Source organism: Siphateles boraxobius, unplaced genomic scaffold, assembly GCF_051911475.1.
Source record: "Siphateles boraxobius isolate OS27281-9 unplaced genomic scaffold, OSU_SipBor_1 33, whole genome shotgun sequence".
Taxonomy (NCBI): domain Eukaryota; kingdom Metazoa; phylum Chordata; class Actinopteri; order Cypriniformes; family Leuciscidae; genus Siphateles; species Siphateles boraxobius.
This window is the reverse complement of record NW_027508953.1, coordinates 3,340,347-3,357,416: the sequence shown is the minus strand read 5'-3', so window position 1 is coordinate 3,357,416 and position 17,070 is coordinate 3,340,347.

Sequence of the window (17,070 nt, the reverse complement as noted above, 5' to 3'; positions counted from 1 at the left end):
ATTCTTAGATCCTGGTCGATAGGAGAGAACAAAGTCAAAGCGATTAAAGAATAGAGCCCATCGGGCCTGGCGAGAGTTCAGTCTCTTGGCATCCTGGATATAAGCTAGGTTCTTGTGGTCAGTCCATACAACAAAGGGATGTTTGGCCCCCTCCAACAAGTGCTTCCATTCCTCCAATGCTAGCTTAACAGCTAATAACTCCCTGTTACCAATATCATAATTTCTCTCCGTAGAAGAGAGCTTGTGTGAAAAGAAAGCACAAGGATGCAACCTGTTGTCTTTTCTGGCCCGCTGGGAGAGTACAGCTCCGACCCCTACCTCAGAGGCAACCACCTCGACTATGAAGGGCAGCTCAGGATCTGGGATAGTAAGGATAGGCGCTGAAATAAATCTATCCTTTAACTTGCAGAACGCCTTTTCAGCATCGTCTGTCCACTGAAAGCCCTTAACATTCTTCCTAGTGAGAGTCGTAAGTGGAGTAGCAATGGCACTGAAATTTCGTATGAACTTACGATAGAAATTGAAAAAGCCAAGAAAACGTTGTACCTGCTTGATGGAGGTGGGTTGAGGCCAATCCTTAACCGCTTTGGTTTTGGCAGGGTCCATCTGGATGTGACCATTAGATACTATGAAACCCAGAAAGGATACCTTTTAACATGGAACTCACTCTTCTCAAGTTTGACGAACAGATGGTTCTTCAGAAGTTGCTGGAGGACTAGACGAACTTGCTGAACGTGCTCCTGGAGGTTCTTGGAAAAGATAAGAATATCATCCAGATATACACACACAAATCTATTCAGCATGTCTCTTAACACATCATTAATCAAAGCTTGAAATACTGCAGGAGCATTTACCAACCCGAAGGGCATGACCTTATACTCATAGTGGCCTGTGGGCGTATTAAAAGCAGTCTTCCATTCATCCCCAGCGCGGATACGGACCAGATGATAAGCATTGCGAAGGTCCAGTTTAGTGAATACAGTTGCCCCCTGAAGCAACTCAAAGGCAGTAGACATTAGTGGAAGAGGATAACGATTCCTTATGGTGATCTTATTGAGACTCCTGTAATCAATACAGGGTCGGAGCCCCCCATCCTTCTTAGCGACAAAGAAGAACCCAGCTCCTGCTGGTGAAGTCGAGGGACGTATCAGGACAGATTTCAGGGCCTCATTGATGTAGTCCTCCATGGCCTTCCTCTCTGGTGGTGAAAGGGAAAACAGTCTCCCCCTTGGAGGGCACATTCCAGGAAGCAAGTCGATTGCGCAATCATAACGTCTGTGGGGAGGTAAGGACAAGGCCGCCTTCTTGCTGAACACGTCTAGAAAGTCTGCATAATCAGGAGGAACACTGGATAATTCTGGAGGTGTCTCGGATAACTGCAGATTAGTCCTTAACAGCCCATGAGTCGCCTGACTTAAGCTGGGAGAGACAATCTCAAGAGGTGAAGTAGAGAGACAAGAGTTATCACAATTAGGCCCCCATTTGACAATGTAACCAGAGGACCAATCTATATGGGGGTTAGGGAGAACAAGCCAGGGAAAACCAAGGATTAAAGGAAATTCTGGTGACTTTATTACATAAAACTGTATAGTTTTTTGGTGACCCCCAATCCGGAGATGTACAGGAATAGTGCTTAGACTCACCCGACCAGAACCAAGGGGTCTACCATCCAGGGCCGTGATGGTCAGTGGGTCGTCCAGGTTGATCAGTGGTACCTGAAGACGTCTGGCAATTTCCAAATCCATAAAGCTTCCAGCAGCTCCAGAATCCACGAAGGCCTTAAGGGAATGTGACTGATCATTCCATAGAAGGTGGGCAAACAAGAGAACCCCAGAAGATGCTGAGATGGGAGGGGTAATCTCTCTCATCACAGTCCTCCCTTTACTGGACGAGAGTTGGCTTTTCCCGAAAGGATTGGACAGGAAATTCGAAAGTGGCCAGGTTCGCCACAATACAGGCAGCATTTTTCCTTGAATCTGCGGTTTCGCTCTGACATGGAAAGCCGTGATCGGCCCAGCTGCATGGGTTCCTCGGTGTAGGTTACAGATGGGACAGGGTGATCAGGAGGCAAAGGCAGAACTGCAGGATGTTGAACGGGAACAAATCTAGAAGACTCTGTACGCTCCCTATGCCTCTCTCGAAGACGATTATCTAATCGAATAGCCATATCAATCAAGGAATCTAGGTCTGTTGCAGGGTCTCGGGCCGCCAATTCATCCTTAAGTTCCTCAGAAAGAGCTCTATTGAAAGCAACAGTCAAAGCCTCCTGATTCCAGCCACTCTCCATAGATAGAGTTCTAAATTCCACTGCTAACTCCGCAACGATTTGAGTACCTTGGGATAGCTGAAGGAGACGGCTAGCTGCCTCACGTCCCCCTTACTGGATGGTCGAACACACGCCTCATCTCCTCAATAAAACGAGTGTAATTTGAGCAAACCGCTGGTTGTGGAGACTGCTCCCACAGTGCAGTGGCCCAGGCTAGGGCTTTCCCGGATAAAAGAGTAATGATATAGGCCACCTTGCTACGTGATGTTGGAAACTTATTAAGTTGCAATTCAAAGCTCAATGAGCACTGGGTAAGAAAGCCTTTACAACCCCCAGGACCTCCAGCATACCTTTCAGGCTGAGGCAGATGAATCTCAGAGTGGCTAGAAGAGGTGCTGGGAAGTGCTGATTGTGCCGGGGGTTTAGAATCAGCATCCTGCTGTGGGCTTGAAAAGGTTTGAAGATGCTGTAGGATCTCTGTAACAGCTTGACTAAGTTTTGATACGGCATGTTCCTGTTGTGCAAGGACTTGTTCATGTCGTTCCATGGTGGCTGGCTGGCCTGTAACAGCAGCTAAGATGCGTTCTGCATTACTCAGGGGTTGGGCTCCCTCTGCTGGGTTAATATCCATGGTTCAGTCCTACTGTTATGATCCAGCTGGGGATCGAACTCAGGTCTCCGGTGTGTGTGTCCTTGATACTAACCCTTTCACCACTGGTGGAGGTTTAACCCAAATGCAGAGGACAAAAGGACAGTCAAAAAGTCTGAGTTTAATATTTGGCACTTTACTTCCGATGGAAAGAACAAAAAACAACTCTCCTTGAGAGGCAAACACAAAGGGTAATCCAGACAGAAAAAATATCTTCTCAAATATAAGTCCAGAGAGGAAAAAATCCACAAAAAGGGTTACAAAAACATACTTTCCCAGAGCAGAACAGAAGGCAAAATCTCAAATCCAAAAGTTCTTAGAAATTACAACACTTTGGCTGACATCAGGACTGAACAAAAACCAAAATGCAGTGAAGCCTTAAATGGGGTTTATCATTAGGTGTAATTCAACACAGGTGAGAGTATGACAACCAATTAATTAAGGAAACATAAACTGGGTAGAAATAATGCCATCTAGTGGTGAAATCAGGGAACTTCAGACAAAACATTACAGAACCAGTGTGTATCTGGTCTTTATGTGATCTCGTATCACTTTATAGATTCGGACACATTTAATGACGCATTTGATAAAGGATCTGATTGACCAAGCTTTCATAAAACGAACCCTACAGATTACTAAAATATTGTGCCTTGAAAGACACCTCATATTAAAATGTATTAAGTAGTTCGCGGATTGCCACTACCTGTTTACACCTTTTGATAAAACCTTTGCGATTGGTTAAAAGGTGTTTCATTGATTTGAGTTTTCGCTACACTTACACTGTTCTGACCAGCAGGGGTCACCAGTGAGGGTGTTTCAAAACAAAGAATCATTTGTGACGCAGCTGAATAATTTGATTCAAAGCTTCGAGGAGCTTTGACTCTCATTACTCATGTTCAAATCACTCAGTTCCCTTGGTTCGCACGGGCCACAGGCCCAAAGCTATAGTCTTTGGTTTAAAGGTTACACTTTACGCTCTAGCGTTTCCAAGTTTTAGGCGGCGCTAAACTATCACTCGAGGTAGAGGGTTTTACTTGTGTGCTTGTAAGTTAGGATTGAGGGAGCTAACTTTGGCTACAACAGTCACTTGTTTACACGAGGGTCTGTGAGATTGGTGCTGTTCTCAAATAAATACTAAATAGAAATGCTTGCATTCTCCACCATATATGTAAGGAACCTAGCTATATGAAATATTAATAATCAATAATAACTTGTTATGATTAATTATGAATATTTGGGGCAGTTAATTGGATTAACTTGACATGGCTAAATTAATATTACAATCAATTAATCAGTTTCTTTATTCTAAGAAAAGGGTATCTTCCCTGGCCACAGAAGAAGAATTATTTCTTAGCATGTACAGCGTTTTGAGCATGTACCAAGAACAAACCGTAAAGGGACTTCGAATTGCAAGCAAATCAGAACCAAATACATAAAGTGCATAAGTTTTATTTACTAAATCATAAACATAAATAAACTAAACAAACATATATACAGAAATACAGAAATAGGTTAGTGATAGGATTAAATTGGAAACCGGAAAAAGGGACTATGAGAAGAACCATCAGAATTTCATTTTCACATTTCATTGAATTGAATACTTGCATTTGTAGCGGGAACAATTCTTGAAGTTGTTGAAAATTTAAGTCGTTGATGGTTCCGGCAGTGTCAAGTGGAAGTTGGTTGAGAGTTCTCTCTCTCCAGGAACGCATGGCTGGTTTGTTCAAGGCCTGAGGCCCTGTTGAGGCCACTCCGAGTACCCAGGAGAAGTGAGGAAGTTGGAAGAGTGGGTGATTGGAGTCGTTGTTGGTTGGAGTCTTTGTTCCAAAACTCCTGAGATTGTCCTTGGTTCTTTGTGAGAGAGTCTTCTCTCTCCTGCCTAAGCCCATATCTGGTTGTATTGAGGCCTGCTGGGCCCTGGGGCCCCCGTTGAGGGGGAGGGGGTTCCCCAGTATCACTAGAACAGTGTTGCGGCTGAATGAAAGAACTAAGAGAGGGAGGTCACATCTGGACTGTCTCTAATAAAGGCTGGAAAGGATCCACCCCCAAGGGTTGAACTCGACCAATAAGATCGGTGACATGTCTGAGAGGGAAAAGTGGCTCTTAGTTGATTTACGAGTCTTTGTCTCAAGCATGGTTATACCTTCATTAATGCTCAGATAGCTATAACACATCCACACTGCATTCTAGAAGAAGGTGATATAGATCAAAGTGTGAGTCATTAAATGAGGATTAATTAGGTATGAGGCATGATACAGGTGAGGTTACATTTACATTTACATTTACATTTACATTTAGTCATTTAGCAGACGCTTTTATCCAAAGCGACTTACATTTGAGGATTAAACCAAGCGAGTCATCGTGGAGAGGCAAAAACAACGCAAGAAGTGCTCAGAATACAAAGTTCAAACATTGCTCAGAGTAGCATAAACCAGACAAGCGAAGATTTCAAGAAAAAGGTTTATTTTATTTTATTATTATTTTTTTTTTATGTTAAGTGCTCACGGAAGAGATGAGTTTTCAGTTGTCTTTTGAATGCTGTCAGGGATTCTGCATTACGGACGAGGGTGGGTAGGTCATTCCACCAGCATGGAACCGTGAATGAGAATGTTCTGGACAGTGATTTTGTGCCTCGCTGTGAAGGCACCACGAGCCGTCGCTCCTTGGCCGATCGTAGGCTTCTGGTAGGGATGTAGACCCGTAGGAGCGAGTGAAAGTAGGAGGGAGCTGAGCCGGTGGACAATCTGTAAGCAAGTGTCAGCGCCTTGAACTTGATTCGAGCAGCGAGTGGTAGCCAATGCAGGGAGATGAACAGCGGAGTGACGTGGGCCCTTTTGGGCTCGTTGAAGACAAGACGAGCAGCAGCATTCTGGATCAATTGTAAGGGTTTAGTTGCACATGATGTGCAACTAAACATTGATCGTTTACATTGATATAGGTTACATTGATCGTTAGTTACATAATAGACACACAGTCACATAATAGTCACAATAGACATCACAGTTTTATGCATGTTCATTTATAGATCAGTTAGTCTATGATTAATGCAGCAAAGTCTGTTTTAAAGAGGGTTTCTGTGTTCCCATTGTATCTCTCTCTTGTGCATGTGGCCACATTCCTCGGAGGTTGTAAAATCTCCTTATCATGCCCTATAACATGACACTGTTTCTGCCCTTGTGTTCGTTCATATGGGCTGTTAGTTTTGGAGTTTCATAAACCTTTGTATATAATGAATAATTAGTGTGTGTCTGAGTGGCCCATACCCTACATGGTGCATTCAAGGCCTCCTGGCAATTAGCTTACTTCGTTGTAAATAGAAAACTCTAGCAAAATCACTGCTAAATAAGTATTCTGGTATTCCGCCATGTTTTTCACTTACATGCCCTCAACTCCCCACTGGTATTTACGACTTTGTGGTGGCGTTCATGTGCGTTCAACTCATAAATTTGGAGTAAGAGGCAAAAAACTACCTGTGTCGACCGGTTTATGCTTAAGCCGTTTATGACCTTACTTCAGTAAAAGAAAAGATGTTTCCGCGTTTACATGACTATGTGTGTTATCAGCTTATTAAGCATAATCTAATGTTTTTAAATAAACACTGACAAAAAAACTATAGCCTACCAGTTTTAGGGCTGGATGATATAACATTAATATGAATGATTTCCCGGATTTAGACCTATTGTGTTTATATAAATCATTCACAGGCACATTTGCTGTAGCTATTTCCCTGCGTCGAAATCAGGCACATATAGATGTCAGGAAACATGATTCCTGGCAAACTCCAATATCCATGGATCACTGGATCTTTGGTAAGTTGTAAGGAACACTATATCGAGTCCTTTAGTTTAAACTGATAATTATTTGTTTTAATTGCAGTTTATCAATGTATTTAAGACTAAAGAGATGATTATAGTGTAAGGGGTATACAGTTAAAGACCCAGAACCAGATATGAAGAATGAAGACCCAGAGTCAGAATTATAAAAAATTAAAGAAAATATTTACTGAAGATAGTTTGCAGTTTCATCAGCAGAAGTCAGCTTCAATACTCGCACAGGAGTTCGTAGGCCGCCCCGCTTACAGTTACAAAGATCACAGCAGTTATACGATTTCCAAGGTCTAAGCTACGTCATTGCTTACAGGATGAATGATTCTCATTGGCTATGAAATAGATAAACACAGTAATTTTCCACACATATACAGATAGACTGAAGCATATCTCCATCGATTATGCAGCTGAAGTTAGGCACGTCATGACCTTCCAGGTCGCAGATTTGGGTTGCTGGGCGCCAGCATGTCCAGAACAACAACTCACTCAATCTCCAATAATGCCAGTGGTTCCATAACCTGTAACCAAGAAGACTAACACACACACCGACACACAGCTTTTCCAAGGTTGGATTTGGCCAGGCTCTCACTATAAACAGGAGAGTCCTCTCAAAACCTCAAGATAATGCGTTCTTTCTCTCAAGGATAGCTAAACTTTAGTCTAACTGGAAAGAAAGGCTTTAACAAAGAAATGGCCCCTTAAACTATTGGCTTCAATGACCCCTATATGTTTTAACACATTGAAGACCTTTCTCAAACACAAAACAAGTCCCTATTTCATTTCTGGAAGCTGTGTTAAATAAGCAAGCACTGCATTCAGATATCAAATACAGACATTAAAGAATACATGAAAAGAACATTTCAGTAATCACACTGGTAACTTATATAAATAAAGTAAAATCTCCAGAGAAGTCATTCAATTCATTTGATATTTAGAAGGAAAAATATTGATTAATACCTTAATTATAATCAATCATTACATATACATTGAGGCAGCAGTGGATTCCAATCCACCCCCTTCAATAGATTTTAAGAATCCTACAGTCATCTCTCCTGTGGTTATTAATGATCATGCTGTTGAGGTTGTAAATCAATTTAAATACCTTGGTACTACTTTAATAGATGGAAAGTTGACACTTGAGGCTCATGTGGATGATGTGTGCCAGAAAGCCCACCAGCGTATTTATTTTTTACGGAAACATTTAGGTTTTAATGTGGACAGTTTTATGAAATTAATGTTTTATTGTTTTATTGAATCTGTCATTACTTTTTCATTTGTGTGCTGGTATTGGTAACTTAATCTTAAAAAAAGAAATAGATTTCAGGTTATTGTGAAAGTGTGTGGTAAGACTGTTGGCAGCACTTTTTGAATAATTTGCATAAAGTCAGGACTATAGACCTTATGCACCAAAGAAACGAGGGCACCGCCATCTTTAGAATATTGTCTTTGAACTTCCGTTTTTGCATTCGCTCTGTATATTTCTATGGCATCGCTGTCCAGGAGTAATTTGCTGGTGAAGTTGATTTACTTATTGTAGAGTTAACGAAATTTATCATGAGCATTTTAATGTTTATCATAAGCATTGTAAAGCATATGTCTTAACAAATGGACCTTGGAAATTTATTAAACGAGCCGTTCATTCATAACTACGCAAGATCGCTGTGAAAATACAGACCGGAAGTCAAAAGACAACGAGCTCAGCGCTGAAAAGGGGCGTGGCTACATAAGGTCTATAAGGAGGGCCGAGTTAGTAATGAGAGATTCCAGCCATCCCTTGTAGAATGCTTTTAAGTTGTTTCCTTCTACTCGTAGATATTATCTGCCATTTTGTCGGACTAATAGATTTAAAAATTCTTTTGTACCAGCCGCCATTGGTTTTTTAAAGGGGTCATATGATGCGATTTCTTGTTTTTTTCCTTTTCTTTAGTGTGTTATGCTGTTTGTGCATATATAAGATCTGCAGATTTACAAAGCTTAAAGTTAAAGCTCAGCCTCCCTAAAACACTGCATACAAACACGCCCCCACAAATCTACTTTAGTATGTAGGGGCAGAGTTTCATAACTTCGCCCAAAGAAAGAAGGCGTATTCTCGCCGCCATGTCGTGGACACTCTGTGTTTTTTGTTTTGTGAAAGACAAACTACTTTGTTTGGCCTTCCAAAAGAGGGCACAATTAGAAAACAGTGGTTTAGCTTTATTTACAACACAGTTCCAGAACAGTACAACCAAAATATACGACTGCGTGCTGCGCATTTTTCAGAGGACTGTTTCCAGAACCTGAGAGAGTACAAGGCCGGCTGTGCACAAACATTGATTCTAAAAAGACGGGCTTTGCAAGTACAGTCTGGCGCTTCTGACTCACAGACACAGCCTGTAAGTATGTTTTCATATTTTAAGAATTTGCTGCTGACTATTCAAACGCGAGTTTTGAACAGTATAGAGTAGCGCTTGTTTGTCATTTCTTCGATCACAAATGCAGACATGATTTTATGTTTACATATGTTCTCCCCCGAGCTAATCACAATGCACTGGATCGCTGGCCAATCAGAGCACACAGCGCTTTTCAGAACGATGAGGTTTGTAAAAATCCCTGTGTTTCAGAAAGGCGGGGCATAGCCATCAATAATAATGTACGGTATGTGTAAAATAATTACTTTTTTTAACCTAAAACTGCGTAAACACATTGCATTAAACCAAATACACAAAATAATTTTCTTTTTAGAACCGTCATATGACCCGCTTTAAATTATTAGAAATTATTTATGGAAGTCTTTATTTTTTTTATTTTATTTTTTCGTTTCTTTTTGTGTGTTGTGGTTTTGTGTATTTGTTCATGTTGATTTTATGGTTTACTGCTGGCTATGAAACAAATTTCCCCTTGGGGATAATAAAATTAACCTAACCTAAGCTGGCAATAATAAGGCTTGAATAATAATAGGCTTGAATAATAATAAGGCTTGAAAAACCAGTTTGCGGAGAGATGCAGGTGCGTTTTCGTTAACACATAACTCCCTCGCCCACTTCTGTACTGTGTTTTTTCGTTTAACCCCTAAGACTTAGACCATTTTTGGAGCACCTGACTCACCTTTACCTTTCTTTGTTTTTCTAACCCATTATAGCAGTCAGCATCAAGTGCCATATATCATTTTAACAGGAGAACTTGAAGGTTCAATCTAACTCATTTAAATTACCATTTTTACATTTATTTTGTCTTAGAATGGATGAATTTACCAGATTTAAGAAAACGGCAGCAAATGTTTAGTGATTTTTTTTTTACTCATCTCAAACAAATCCTCCTGAAGTTTGGATTTTTTCCTTTAGAAAGTTGTACTTGGATATTCTAGATTTCCAGATGAAATTTTGACTACATTTAACAATCCCTTAGGAAGTTATAGCCATTTATTAAAACATTATTATAGGCATTTTCCAGTGAAAAGCTGGTGTTTTTTATTTACTGACAATGTAGATGTGTCCAAAAAAGTTCAGGAAGTAAAATAAATAAAAACATTGTAATAGAACACTGAAGCAAAAGTGACACACACATATATATATATATATATATATATATATATATATATATATATATATATATATATATATATATATATATATATATATATATATATATGTGTGTCACTTTTGCTTGCACAAAGTGACATTTGTGCTGATCAAAACTTGATGACGCAATCACATTCACTACAGAGCATCTGAATGCCCAAACGCGATTACCACAGAAAAGCTGTGAATATCCTCTTTTTGGGACTTTTTAATTATACCGAGTGGATTAGCAGTTCAAAAGTTATTAAACATTAAACAGTTATTTTTAGCCACCAGCTGCTGTATAGGTCTTTAACTTGATTTTTTTTAAAAAAATTTATGGATTTTAACATTCTCTCTAACAAAATGATTTTGCCTTAAAGGTTGTTATCAGTGATTGTAGGTGACGTCACTTCTGTTTGTGTTTGAAGCGAGATCTGAAACAACCAAGTTAGCTCGCCCTTCCCTCCCGTTTCACCTATTTTAGCTAGAGCTACCCAAGTTTAGTCGAGCTTCACTCATTTTTTTTTCAAGAAGGATATTTTTAACACACAGTTCACATCCAAAAAAGTCAGCACTAACAGCTCCTAGGGCTGTAGTACTCGAGACCGTTTTTCTATGATCTCGGACTTGTCTCGGACTCGCTGGAATTTGGACTCGGACTTGTCTCGGTCTCGGCCACTGGTCTTGCCAAATATGGCTTTTGGTCTCGACCGAGTCCAGGTGTCTTTATTGTGTTCCCAGTAAGCACACATAAAAGCCATTTATATGCGCGCCGTTTATTTGCTCTGGTGTGAGCCGCGACTAGGCCAGAACCAGCAAGTCATCGAGATTATTCAGCACGCGCACTCCCCCTAGTCTTAAGGCCGGTGACACACTGGCTGTGTGGCGTAAGCGTCACAGCTGTGTGGCATGTCCGTTTTTATTTCGGCTCCCATGTTATATGGCGCTCGAAATGGTTCATTCGGCGACGAGACTGACAAGTACGACAGATAACACACGTGTATACGTGCGTGTACGTCTCCATTTGTTTTATATGGAGACGTACACGCAAATATCACGTCACGTAGACACGTCAATAACGTGTAGCTGTTGATCTATGCAGACGTCACGGCGGCGTCACGTTAGAAGTTAACATGTAGATTACGTTTGCACGTCTTCACGTCTGCCCGTCTGCACGTCTTAACGTCTGCACGTCTGCCACAATCTAAGTTTTAAAACGTGACTTATTTTGGCACATTTTATGTAGGACTATGATAAACCTATTTCTATGTAGGGTCTGGACCAATCAGACACACACTAATTATTCATATTCACTATATAATGAATATAAAGGTCTATGAAACTCTCCCCCAAAACTAACCTCACAAATGAAGTTACTTTGTCAGCCGGGTGTCCGGTTACAGAACACTTTAAGACTGATAACAGACTTTACGACCTCAAAGGAATGTGGCCACATGCGCCACATGCTTAAGAGAGAGAGACCATCTTTAATTAAATAAACTTTGCGGTGTTACTCTGATCTATGAAGGAACATGCCTCACAGAAACTGTGATGATTTACTGTCTCGTGTACTATTAGGTATAACAACATGGTATGTTTGATTGGGGTGTATGTGGTTGAACAACCACCCAACGGTCAATATAACCTCACCTGTATCATGCTTCCTACCAAATTAATCCTCATTTAATGACACACACTTTGATGTACATCACCTTCTCTTAGAATGCAATGTGAATTTGTTATGTCTATTTGAGCTTGAATGAACAGTCTAAGCATGCTGGGGACAAAGACCATAAATCAACTAAGAGCCGCTTCCCCTCTCGGACATGTCACCTTACTCATAGGTCCATTCAAACCTTAGGGGTTGGTTCTTTCTTAGGGTATATCAGAGGCAGGCAACAGTGACCGCTCTCTCTTAGTTCTTTCATCCAGCCGCAACACTGTTCTGGGGATACTGGGGAAACCCCTCCCCCTCCACGGGGGCCCAAGGGCCCAGCAGGCCTCGATTCCAACCAGAGGTGGGCTCAGGCAGGAGAGAGAAGACTCTCTCACAAAGAACCAAGGACAATCTCAGGAGTTTTGGAACAAAGACTCCAACCAACAACGACTCCAATCACCCATCCTTTTGACTTCCTCACTTCTCCTGGGTGCTCGGCGTGGCCTCAACAGAGTCCCAGGCCAGGACCAAACCAATCATGCGTTCCTGGAGAAAGAGAACGCTCAACCAACTTCCACTTGACGCTGCCGGAACCATCAACGACTTCAATTTTCAACAACTTCAAGAATTGTTCCCATTACAAATGCAAGTATTCAATTCAATGAAATGTGAAAATGAAATTCTGATGGTTCTCCTCATAGACCCTCTTCCGGTTTCCAATTTCATCCTATCACTAACCTATTTATGTATTCATGTGTGTATGTTGTTTAGTTTATTTATATTCATATAAATATCTATATTTAGTTAATAAAACTTGTACATAATATGTATTTGGTTCTGTTTTGTTTGCAATACAAGTCACTTTTACGATCACGGTTTTTGCTACTGGCTCAAAGTGCTGTACAGGCGAAGAAATAATTATTCTTCTGTGGCCATGGAAGATACCCTTTTCTTAGAATAAATTAATAATCAAAATAGTTCTTTGGACGAACTGATTAATTGATTGTAATATTAATTCAGCCACATCAAGTTAATCCAATTAACTGACCCAAATATTTATAATTAATAATAAAAAGATATTATTGATTATTAATGTTTCCAAAAAGCTGAGTTCCTTACATAATGGTGGAGAATTTTAAGGCATCGTATTAAACATTGTATGCAAGCAGACAGTAATCAATCATATGTTGTCCCATAAGTTTTTATTAACATCTCATACATGCACGCACAAGTATCTGAAATCAGCAAAACTATAGCCTGAATATGTCTTCCTACGAAGGGCAGAAAGTTTCTCAAATGCTATAATGCATATTTAAATCGTACGATAAGAAACTCCTGATATTAGCGAAGAAATCCTAATTTCAGATAGAAGTCGAGGGTACGTTAAGCCTTCTCTGATGAAGAAATCTCAGATTAACCGCGCGTATAAATGGTACCAGAACAAATTATTCTGATTATGGACGAAGAAAACTCCATTCTCAGCATTTTGAAGGTGATCTGAGCGATGCTCCTCAGTCACCAATCAAGGCCTTGTTGTTCGTTACGTCATTGTATTCATTTTAAACCGCTGAAGCGCTCATATGAAACAATCGCGTCGGATTAGTGGTATAAATTCTAGCCTAAGCTAACTAGTAATTTGCTATTGTCTGTGAAAGAACGGTGCTGTTTTGATTTGTTAAAAAAGAGTCACTCACACGCAACGTCGTGTCTAAGTGAGAGACTCAGTGCAAACTGTCAGCACAGCTCGTCCGCTGCTCCGGCCGATCTGTGTTGTTGGTTGGCATTGCGTCCGGAACGCGAGCAGGCGTTCCTATCTAGTTTTTCTGACAACAGCACCAATCTCACAGACCCTCGTGTAAACAAGCGACGGTTGTTGCCAATAGCTCCCTCAATCCTAACTTGCACGCATAACTTACAAGTAAAACCCTCTACCTCCAGTGATAGTTCTAGCACCGCCTAAAACTTAGACACGTTAGAGCGTAAAGTGTAACCTTAAACCAAAGACTATAGATTTTGCGTGATTTGAACTGAGTGATTTGAACACGAGTAATGAGAGTCAAAGCTCTTCGAGGCTTTGAATCAAAAGGAGTCAACTGCGTCACAAATGATTCTTTGTTTGAAACGCCCTCGCTGGCGACCCCTGCTGGTCAAAACAGTGGAAGTGTAGCGGAAACTCAAATCAACGGAACACCTTTTACAAACCAATCGCAAAGGTTTTATCAAAAAAATGTAATCAGGTAATGGCAATCCGCGAGCTACCTAATATCGTTTAATATGAGGTGTCTTTCAAGGCACAATATCTTAGTAAACCGTAGGGCTCGTTTTATGAAAGCTTGACTTGAAAGTCAATCAGACCCTTTATCAAATGCGTCATTAAATGTGTACGAATCTATAAAGTGATACGAGATCACATAGAGACCAGATACACAATGGTTCACGAACCGTTGAAATTTAAAACAATTTCGAAACAGCTATGACGCGTAACGAAGCCCAGTTTAATAAAATCACGTGACCTTAGCAGTGATACACTCCGAATGACTTGAGACGAATGATTCACCCTGGTGTCAGAGCTTCTCGAAGCACGTCTCATAAGAGGGTTAAACCACCCTCTTCTCTCACTCTTTCTCTCTCTCGACCCCTTCCTCTTGGTTTCACTTTCAGATTGAAACCCAGATACTTTGGGTTTTTATTTGTGTTTCTTTTATTTTTACTTAAATCTACCCCTATTTTATTTTGTGTATTTACACCTGTTGAGCCTGAATAGTCCTATTCAGTTAAATTGAATTTAATTAAATTGGGAATTTAATTAAATCAATTTGCTTAGTCAAGTTCCCCTCTAGTTACCAGAGCTATGAGAACACACAATGTTTACATAATTATTTTTTTTGATTTTATTTCAATTTAGTTATTTACTTTTGTTTCAGCCTGAATTCTTATATTCAGCTAAAGAAAAAAAAAGGGCTTAACTAAATTTGAAATTTAATTAAATTACTTGATACGCTTCCCTTTCCTTTTAGTTTTCTTAGAGCTATAAGGACGTTCTAACTTTACCTTTACCTTATTTTAGATCACTAGTCACTATCCTCATCTTCTCTCTCTCTATAGGATTACAATATCTAGCGACTGTTGTTTCCATAGAGAGTTACACAGGTCATTAATATCCTACTTCCTGTCTGTGTTTTACCCATCCTCACTCCTTAGCACCAAGCTAAGTACATGAAGTACGGCTAAACACAAACACACAGTAGGCCCCAGACAGAACTGGAAACACTTCCCATTGTTTCTTCTTCTTCTTTTGGACCTTGAGATGTCTGATGTGTCCCTGGTAGCTTAGTCTAACAGCAGCATAACCCATAAGTGACTCATGTTTACCTATGTCTCCTAGATAAACCTAAATAGGTAAAACACTCCTTTCTTCCTCTTCTTTTCTGGTTTCATCCTATTGTTTTATTTTGGTTTTGCTCTATCTGTTACTCTCGTAGCACAACATGTGAGAAGAACCATCAGCATTTTTGAGTAATAGGTTATGACATGTAAGAGCCCAGTCATCAGTCGATGCTGCTTAAAGCACGTCAACTAAGATACTCAAAACTTTTTTTTTTGTTGTGTGTGCTCACCAACACTAAATTTTAGCTGCTCCACATAGCCATTCTCCCACACAGATAGCTCACCACCTCTGTAGAAACTTGCATTTGCCTTTGCCATTTCTCTCTCCTGTTCCCACAAGTGTGCCAGTAGGCCTCAGACACCCAGCCCTGCCACCAGGACCACCTGAAGACCCGGCAGAGCAGTGTCATGGACATCCTTCAGCCTGAAGCAGGCAACGACCTGCCACGGCAGAGGAAGGAACAGTTAGGCAACAACGAAAGCAGATGTCCGACACCCAGCCGGAGCCACCAAGAGCTGACCAGCATTATCTTCTCCTTGGCCATGCTCCCGCAGGCCTCAAACAGGAGGTAAATGAACTAACGCTGCCAGCCACAGGACTCCACAGAGAACGAACCCTGCTCAACGGGAGAAGGCACAGGACAGATCCAAGGACCCTGACAGAGCTGAGCAACTGAAAGAGATCATCAGTTTTCAGGCGGACGACAGCTCTGAGCACCTGCAAACCGACGGGTAAAGAACTGTTTCACTCAAAGAACTTAAAGAAATGGTTGAACTCAAAGAGAGCTAAAGCCATCAATGTGCAGCGGAAGTCAGAACACTGACTTAGCGATGCTGTAACATTATTGATGCACTCCATGTGGTCCAAAGAGAGCTGCAACAGTCCAACCCACTGCAAATGGACCACACAAGAAAGATGGACCCTGCTGACCTTCACATTAGCAGCGTAAGCTTCCCCAGCCCTGCACAAAGGGGGGAGGAGCCAAAGCCCTCGGCTTAACACTTCACCAGACAGTGCCCTGAGAGCCCCTGCAGCTGCAGGAGGAAAAGGTAAATCAGACAAACCCTGAAATGGCACATGAAGTGACACTCAACAATCTCAAGTGAAAGGTCAGAAACATCCCTGCCAATCTACGAGACATTGATTTTCACCTGCAGTCTCCAACCGTTATGCCACACCGAGACAGACTCCATCTGATCTGGACACATCCAGCCCAGCTGGGCCCTGCCCAGACACCAAGCAGGACAGACCTAGAAGGCCCTGTGCTACCACCACCAACTCCGAACGAGTTGTCTGTGGAACTTACAACGAACCTGTGACGGAGGAGGACACCAGCTTCAAGAAACTTTTCCTCCAAAACCAGTTAGTCACCATATTTTCACCTGCCCCCACGCAATGCCCACTCAACGATGTGTGACCTGATGCGGAAGGCCTCTAACACAGAAGGCCTCCCCAGAAAGGGTTCCTAAGACCCCAATGATCCTGAACTGCAAAACCAGAAGCCACACAGCATGAACACAATGCAAGACTCTGCTAAAAAGTCCCTGGTCAGCATAGGACATAAAACTTTTAAAGTAGATGAAAATGGGTGCTCAAAGAGCAGCAAGACTCTGCATTAGTAAAAATAGAATTTTACTGATATAAAGAAAATCTTGAATGGACGTGTAAGCCTCACCTGCCAACAGACTATGCACAACTCTTTTGAAACAAACATTTGCTACATGCTGGTTGAATTGGCACTGCT